The sequence below is a fragment of the Pinus tabuliformis genome, chromosome 1_2, assembly GCF_031772625.1.
Source record: "Pinus tabuliformis cultivar Carrire ecotype Pingquan chromosome 1_2, CPIR1, whole genome shotgun sequence".
NCBI classification, from domain to species: Eukaryota; Viridiplantae; Streptophyta; class Pinopsida; order Pinales; family Pinaceae; genus Pinus; species Pinus tabuliformis.
The window spans coordinates 845,426,920-845,436,016 of record NC_142298.1 but is presented as its reverse complement, the minus strand read 5'-3'; positions in this window follow the sequence as shown (position 1 = coordinate 845,436,016).

The window sequence follows — 9,097 nt, the reverse complement described above, 5'->3', positions numbered from 1 at the left end:
TGGAACTAATTGTGAGTTCAGTTAGTTAATGCATGCATGCATGCATGCAACTAGTGTTCTCTAGATAACTCAATATTCTCTCATAAATAACTCGTGCATGTTAGTTTAGACAAAGACCCAGTTGAAATTAAAGTTCAGGGACAATGTACTATCAGATGCTAGAATATTCCCATGTGAATATCTCTTGCATGTAGAAAGAATTCATTCCTTGAGGATTACATAGTTACTATAGAGGTCAGAGCAGTGCGTGAGGTGATTATTACACATGTGACAATTGGAGGACCCAGGAGAAATTGCGCAAGGAAATTGGAGGCTTGGAGGACTGAAGGAAGGCAGATGTGTTGTCTATTCTATCTATGAGCAGTAGTGAGGGATTATACTGAGAGATGGATAGCTTGAGAGCTAAAGCTTTGTGTAATCTTGAGATATTTCCACTTGTATGATAATAAATATAGCAGGGTTTTTAGCTGAGGCTTTTCCCACAGTATTCTTCTGTGTTTCATGTGTGATTGAATCTTCTTCTCTGTTATATGTGTTCTGTTTGATCTTGCTCAAAATCGATTAAGCTTTGAATGTAGAAGTAGATTAAGTATTTTTCTTTAGTACATTACATAATCAGTTTAATCTACAGTGAGAATTTCTACATGGTATCAGAGCAAAGGTGATCAAAGCGGAGAACAATATACAAAGAAGGGAGAAGTTTGAAGTTTGAAGTTCTTGATTGTAGGTACAAAATCGATTTCTTATCACATCTCAAAGTTCACCAATGGTGTTCAATGGCTTGAGACTCGAGTATGCCCTAGATGGCAGCTCGAATTACATAGCATGGAAGGATCGCATGGAAGAGGTATTAGAGGACAATGGTTTGAAGGACTTCATTGATCAAGAAGTCCCTAAGCCAACAACAGCTAATGCCCAAGAATTGGCGGAATGGAAGAAATGTGTGGTGAGAGCGAGGAGGATTCTTCTGGAGGGTGTTTGAGACCATATTGTCTCAAGTCTCCATAGGAAGGAGACTCCATTTTCAATGTGGAAGACATTGAAGGTGTTAGTGTCAGTGTCTTCACACTGCCATCAGTGATCAAAATTTACTCTTTTGCATTCATGTTAGGAGTCCCACTTTCAATCAGCTGCATTCCATTAGGTCATGGATCAACTGATGGTAGATGTTAGTCCAGTTTTTACTCCTCATCACATGATATCTGCTGACCTCTTTCAGTCATCATTCAGTCAAATGGTTTAAGTTAATTTTCATCTTTGCTCCATTTGATTTAAAGAAGTCTTAGGTCTTAGGGTTTTCAAGGACATTAGGTATTAGGGTTTCATTGAAGTCAAATTTTCAGAAAATAAGGGTCATGCAGACATGTGAAGGATATATGAATCTTCAGATAATTTTGAATTTTCACCATATGTAAATTTAATAAGTTTTTCACCTCAAACTCAGTTTGAGGTGAAAACAGAGTATTGTTCTATTTTTGTAAAATTTCATGTAATTTAATTGTTTCTATATGTAATAAGCACTCAACAGTTGTTCCTAGTCACCTTGCCAACTCCTGCCACTGCAAAAACAAAAGCATCAAGACATCAGTCCATCAAATTGCCAAGAAAAGGGGTCAAGCTTCAAACTGAAAAACAGAGTTTTTGAAAAAGTTACCAAGACTTTAGAAAAGTGGGTTTGAAATGAAGAAAAATCAAAGTGTAAGGTATATAAAGCAAAATCATGATAGAAAGCCATTCCATTGTGAAAAAAGTCAAGTGGAGAGCTAAAATCGCGTTTTGAAGGAAGAGTGAGCAAAAAGGGAAGAAAAATCCAAATTTGGTGCAAGTTTGCCTGGTGCTGCACATTGGGAGCTCGGCGCTGTGCATCAGAGCCAGTTCTCCTTCATTAATTTACACTGGTGCTGCACATCAGAGAGGCACTGCGCATTGGGTTCAGCGCGCTGCGCATTGGCCAGTGAGGCTTCAAAACCATCAAACTTCACCTCAAATCACCCTAATTGCTACATTTCTCTTCTAATCAAGTAAGTAAACTCACTTTTGATCTCAGATAGGGTTTTATGCTTAAATTATGGTTTTAGCCTCCTAAAACTCAAAACCCTAGTTGTCTTCTACCTAAATTTCTCACCATTGCAAGCTCTTGTCACTTGTCTCCATTTTCCCATTATCATTTGCCCTAAATTTACCTTTAAATCCCATCTCACTTAACCCATATTACCTTCCCCTATTTCCCTAAGAAACTAATCCCCTTTATCAAACCCTAAGTCCCTCATCCATCAAAACCCTAGCTCCCCAATCCTTCCCTTCATTCCCCTACCTCATCTCATTACTATTGTTCCATTTACAAAATCTCTTCATACTCATCTTTTTGTTCCCACCTATTATCCATTATTCACCATATCATAACCACATTATCTCATAGAGACAAGCATGGAAAGAGGTAGTGAATCAGATTTTGAAGAGGACACTCTTAGTGATAGCTCAAGAGAAAGAAATTTGCAGCAAAGGAAGCCTCACAAAGGTGGCAGAATTATCAGGGAGGAACCTATCAGCATGAGTGAACTTCTTGCTTGCCCACTAGCCACCACATGTTTTAGATATCAATCCTGTTTTGAGTTTTGTGAGATGGTTGAGAGGGTTAAATTTCACCATGAACTAGCAAGACAGTTTGTGACAAACATGGATAACAATATGGTACATCTTGCTAGGGTAAACTTCACTCTTTCACCCACTATCATTGTAGAGGCCACAGGAATTCCGGATGTAGGGGAAAAATGGAACAAAAGGCAAAATATCAGCAGGCAGCATTATGAGCCTTACATCAAGGCTAAGTACCATGGCAAACTCAGTAGGGTGTTTCCTTTTAGATTCTTGGAGGACCGGTATGTTCCACTCATGAAACTTATCATCAAATACTTTACATGTGAGGGTAGGTTTTCCAGACTTTATGCCTACCACATCAAATTTCTCATGCATTTCACCAGGGTCAGAATGATGAGCATCCCTTACTTCATATGCAAAAACATAGAGAGGATGACAGTGATTGCAAAAATAAAACCATATCCACAGCAACTCAATAGCATTTACCACTTTTCTGTCATCAAAATTATTGTTTTGCATCAACTCACTCAGTTTGGAATGCCATGGGAAAATTTCATTGCCCATGAGAGCTTCAAGGGGCCTCAAATATTTTCATCAGATCCCCAAGAGGAAGGTGAGCCTTCCGGACAACAAAAGGTGCCTGAAACTAAAACATAGGAGGTTCCTATATTTTTCACCTATGAAAGAGGCACTAGATTGATCTTTGCAGCTACTAAGCGAGTACTATCTCCACAAGGAGTGGAAGGGGTCTTGCCTTCATCTACAAATCACAGGAAAATGTTATCTCCACCTAGAGTGGAAGGGGCTTTGCCTTCTTCTCCAGCTAAGCAGGTACAGGTTGGTCAGCAACAAAAGGGTAGAGATAAAGGAAAGAAAAAGGTGCATGAGGATGATCCTAGTGAGGGGCAAGAGAGAGATTTTGTCTTGGTGGACCATGAGGTGGCTCAAGAGGAGAATGTCACAGACTTGGATGCTCAAAATCCAAGGAGTGTCAAGGATTTAATCATCAAGGAAAAAGAGGCTAACATTCAAGCCCTATCATTCAATTTAGAAAGAGAAAAGTGGATAATCAAATTCCTTGAGCAGGAAAACAAGAAATTGACTGATAAACAAACTATTATGGAATTGCAAATGATTAGGGAAGAAAGGCAAGAGGCAAAGAAGGCAAAGGTCAAGATGACCTCCATTGAGCAAGAAATTGAGAATGACCGAGAAGCTTGGTTAGAGAGGGTGAACATTCACCTTGAGAAGCTACTTGAGAAGGCCAATAAAGAGAAGAAAATGCTTCGCCACATGGCTTATCACTATTTGACCCGGAACAAGATATGCAATATGAGAATAAGAAAGCTTAAGGCAAGACTAAGGAGGGCCTTAAAAGGCAAAAAGAAGGATGAAAAGCTCAACATTTTTGCTAATGTTACTTTAGCCCAACAAAGTAACCCATGATGCAGCTTTGAGCCAAAATTGGGCAAATTTTGAGACAATTTTGTCATTTTCCAAATTTTGAATTAGAAACACAGAAAATTCCGGCTGATGTGCAGCGCCACAGCACTGCGCATTGAATTGGTGCATCCTCTTGAAAAATGGCTTGTAGATTTGGATTCAACATCAAAAAATAAGTAAACCCAGAAAGTTTCATCAATTTTGGAGAAGATATTGGCCACCAAAAGGGAAAAAAACACTCAAAAAATGCCCTCTCTGCCACTTTTTGGACCCACAGGAAGCAGTCTTGGGAGAATTGATTTTTGAAGGGGCAAATCAACTCCAAATCAGAAAATTAAAAGTGTTCCAAAAACTAGACAGGCAGAGCTTTCCAACAAGCTATCTTGGGCCTGATTTGGATGAGTGGAAGGCCTCCAAAATATTCTCTAAAGAAGTGCTATGCATCAGGCTCAGGGTGCTGCGCATCAGGCTAATTTTTGTCAATTTTGCCTAAAAGTCAAATTTTGCCTAGTTTCTTCAGCAGTTGACTTCTTCTTCTTGTCTTGGTAAATTTTGCATGGTAAATGATGTAACATGATGTAAATTTTGATGTAAAACACTTGATGGGGTAGATACATCAAAGCAAAGGTGATTTTAAACTGAATGTATCAGTTTCCTTAGTTTTAGAGGCAAGTTGTTCCACTGCCTACTTTTTTGTTCCTTGTTTAGATGTTGTTGAAACAACTCCTTGACTCATGGATTCGACCCCTGATGGATAGCTCAGATGGTTTTAAGGTCTATATGATGTCTTTTGTCAGTCATTAGCAAGGGTTGGACTCTTGTGGAAGCTCTGAGCTCTATTGTATATCTCTATAGCAGTTGGCAAGGAATAAAACCAGGTTTCACAACTATTTTTGTGGGATTCTTGTGATATTGAGTTTATGTATTGTTTCTTCTTTGTAATGAGTTTTTCTAATGTTTTATATGTATCCACATCTCTCTCTCTCTCTTCTAAACTAAATGAATCAAGGTGAATAGACAAAATACACTAATTTACAATGCTTTGTCTTGGGAATGCATTTGGTTTTCTATGCTTTTCAAAATTTTGAAGAGGATTCATGCTCCTCATGCCCTCTTCAACCCCTCAGTAGTCTAAATCTACCATCTTAACCAATTTATAGTACATAATTCCTTTGTCTACCTTGCCCCATAGAACATGTTTGTAGCCCTGATTTGATTTCCCGGACCCAAGCTACCTGCTCCATTGGATCCACCAACAAAATCTTCAAAATCAAACAAAAACCCTAGAGCTACTATATCTAGCCTAAAATCCAAATTAGAATCAGTCATCTCAACTAAGATTGACAAGGAGAAAGCCATCTCCTGCCCTGGTAGGGATAGCTAAAAGGTTAAGCGTGGTTTGTGGTTATCCTAGGATTGCCTCCCTTTAGCCTAAGGTTGATCTAGGATCTAATAGAAGGACCTATATCAGAATAGCAGTGACCAAAGGAAGTTAGTGCTGAAGGACAAGCTTCGTAAAATCAAGTGTGAAAAGGGTGACATGATCTTTACATATCTGAACAAGCTCACCACCTGTAGAGATGAGCTTGGAAGTGTAGGAATCACGATAGCTGATGATGATATGGTGAGTCTTGCTCTCCTCGGTCTTTCTAAGAGCTGGCATAGCTACCAAGACTCAATGAATGGAAGAGAGAAACTGCCAAATTGGGAATGACTGTGGTCGGATCTAATGCAAGAGGAGATCAAGAGAAGCACCAGAGATGGTTCTTCATCTAAGCATGACGATGAAGAAAATCTAGCCATGGCAAGTAAGGCGAGGAAAGGGAAAAGTAAGGCTTCCTATTTCAAATCGAGTTCTTCCCATGGTGGGAAGAAGATTGACAAATCTAAAGTGAGATGCTTTAATTGTCATCAAGTGGGCCATTATGCAACTAATTGTCCATTGAAGAAATCCAAGAAGGGATCCTCGAAAGGATCAGATGGTGAGGCACTGGCCTCACAATTCGAATTGGATTTTACCCTCATCACATGCATGGTTTCATCGATGGTGGGTTGTGTTTGGTACTTGGATAGTGGAGCCTCATTCCACATGACCGACGATAAGAGTTTATTTAGTACCTTGGAGGAGAAAGACCTCTAGATGCGCATAGAGATGGGCGATGATGGAAAGTACCGTGTTTTAGGTGAAGGTATGGTTGTGTTTCAGAGGGAGCATGGAGCTCCTCTCACCTTGGCTGATGTAAAGTATGTGCCTGGACTGAAGAAAAACTTGGTATCGACCACAATGTTGGAAGATAAAGGCTATGATGTAGTCTTCAGTAAAGGAAAGGCATTCTTGAGACACATAGCCATGAGTCAGACTAAGAGGATTGGGATTTGAGTGAAGAATCTCTACAAGTTGGAGGTAGATGACTGTGTTGCATTAAGTTCCATAGTAGAATTGGTGCAAAGCCAAGATATTGGCCAGTTATGGCACAGACGGTTGGGCCACTTGCATCATGGGGCCTTGAAGATAATGCAACAGATTTCTACCGGACTTCCCAAAGGTAAACTTGAGCACGTGGACACATGTAAAGGTTGTACCTTAGGTAAGTATGCAAAATCTTCCTTTCATGATTGAGACAGTTGAGCTGAAGCAATCTTGGAGTGAGTTCATACAGATGTCTATGGACCATTCTCGATAGCATCCACTGTTAAACAAAGGTATTATGTGATTTTTATTGATGATTTTTCTCGTAGATGCTGGATCTATTTCATGCAGAAGAAGAATCAAACCTTCTCAAGGTTTTGTGAGTTCAAAGCCTTGGTTGAGAAAGAATCTGGAAAGAAGGTCAGGGCCTTGCGAAGCGACAATGGTGGAGAGTATGTCTCTCAAGAGTTTAAGGACTTCTGTGCAGCAGAAGGAATTAAACAGGAGTTGACGACACCTCATAACCCACAACAGAATGGGGTGGTCGAGAGGAAGAACAGAACGATTGTGGGGGCAACTTGGGCGATGCTGCATGACCAAGGCCTACCACTTCATTTGTGGGCTAAGGCATGCAACACAACGGTTTACTTGCAGAATAGAAGCTCACATCACATACTTGGGATGAAGACAAAAGAGGAAGCTTTCTCTAGCAAGAGACCATATGTGGGTCACTTTAGGATCTTTAGCTCATCAGTTTATTTCCATGTGACAAAGGATGCCCAGAAGAAGATAGAGTCGACAATAGAGTTGGGAATACTTGTGGGGTAGACTGATACTCCCCACAACTATTGGGTGTATTTGCCTACCATTCAGAGGACAAGGGTTTGCAGAAATCTTAAGTTTGATGAGCTGAAGGTCATGTGAGTTTCTCTTGAGAGGGAGCTCAAGTTGCAAGCAGAGGAGGAACTTTGGTTCCTAAGGAGGAGGAGACTCAGACTAATGCAGAGAAGCCGCATGCAGAGGTTCCAGGAGTGGAGACATCCACTCAAGTAGAGTTTTCCAGAGATGGGTGGAAGCGCTCAAGGGAAGCTGACAGATTGTTGATGGATGTGAGAGAGAATGTGGGAGAGCCATCTTCTTAGCGCAGATAGAGGAGGTCACCTGAGCAGTACACTAGTTACATGGCCCTTGTTGGGGAATGTGTAGATACCGAACCATCTTCCTTTGAGGAAGCAGTGCAACAGCCAGTTTGGGTTGATGCTATGGTGGAGGAGTATGACTCCATAGTTCGGAATAGTGTTTGGGATGTTGTTCCAGGACTAGAGAACAAGTCATTTGTGAGTTCCCGTTGGCTTTTCAAGGTAAAGCAAGCTACTGATGGTAGTGTGGAGAAACATAAGGCAAGTTTTGTTGCCTGTGGTTTCTCACAGGTCGAGGGGATTGACTATGATGGGAATTTTTCTCCTGTAGCAAGGTACTCATCTATCAGATCGATGTTGGCACTATCAACACAGATGGGTTGGAAGATCCATCAGATGGATGTGAAGACTACCTTCCTCAATGACAAGATTGAGGAAGAGGTGTACATAGAGCAGCCGAAAGGTTTTGAGACCTTCGATCATGAGTCACATGTGTGCCGACTCAAGAGAGCTTTGTACGGGTTGAAGCAAGCACCTCGTGCTTGGTACACTAGGATTGACAACTACTTCACTAGGTTGGGCTTCACAAAGAGTGAAGCAGATGCGAACTTGTACCACATCATGGTGGAAGGTAAGCAGTTGATCATTGTTCTTTATGTTGATGATCTGATATTGATAGGTGATGATCAATTGATCATGTCTTGCAAGGAGGACCTTGCAAGAGAGTTCGAGATGAAAGACATGGGTCTCATGCACTACTTTCTAAGCATGGAAGTATGGAAAAAAGATGGGGAAGTGTTTGTGTCTCAAGGCAAGTATGCCAATGAGATACTCAGGAGATTCCACATGGAGAAGTGCAAGCCCATGCAGACTCCTATAGTAGGTAACTGGAGGAAGGAGGATGCTACTTTAGGAGAAGTAGTAGAGGTTACTGTGTATTGGCAACTTGTGGGTTCATTGATGTATTTAGTGAACACATGACCATATTTGTGCTTTGCGATGAACTAGCTGAGTCAAGCTATGGTTCAACCTACCAAGCTATTTTGGACGGTAGCAAAGCATGTTTTAAGATACCTTAGAGGCACATCTTAGTATGGATTATGGTACAGATGGTTAGAGGGAGTGAAGCTACAGGGCTTCACAGATGCAGATTGGGCAGGGAGTCCATCATATCGGAAGAGCACATTAGGAGGAATTTTCAACCTTGGCTTAGCTGCAGTTTCTTGGTACAATAGGAAACAGAGGTCAGTTGCACTTAGCTCAGCAGAGGCTAAATACATGGTTGCCAGTCAGGCAACATGTGAGGCCATTTGGATGCGGAAAATTCTAGTTGGATTGTTTGATTAGAGGATGGATCCAACTGTGATCTATTGTGATAATTAGAGTTGTATAAAACTCTCTGTGAATCCAGTATTTCATGACAGGTCCAAGCATATCGACATTCGATATCATCATCTCAAAGACTATGTGGCAAGGAGGATCATGTTGTTGCAGTATATTTCGACCG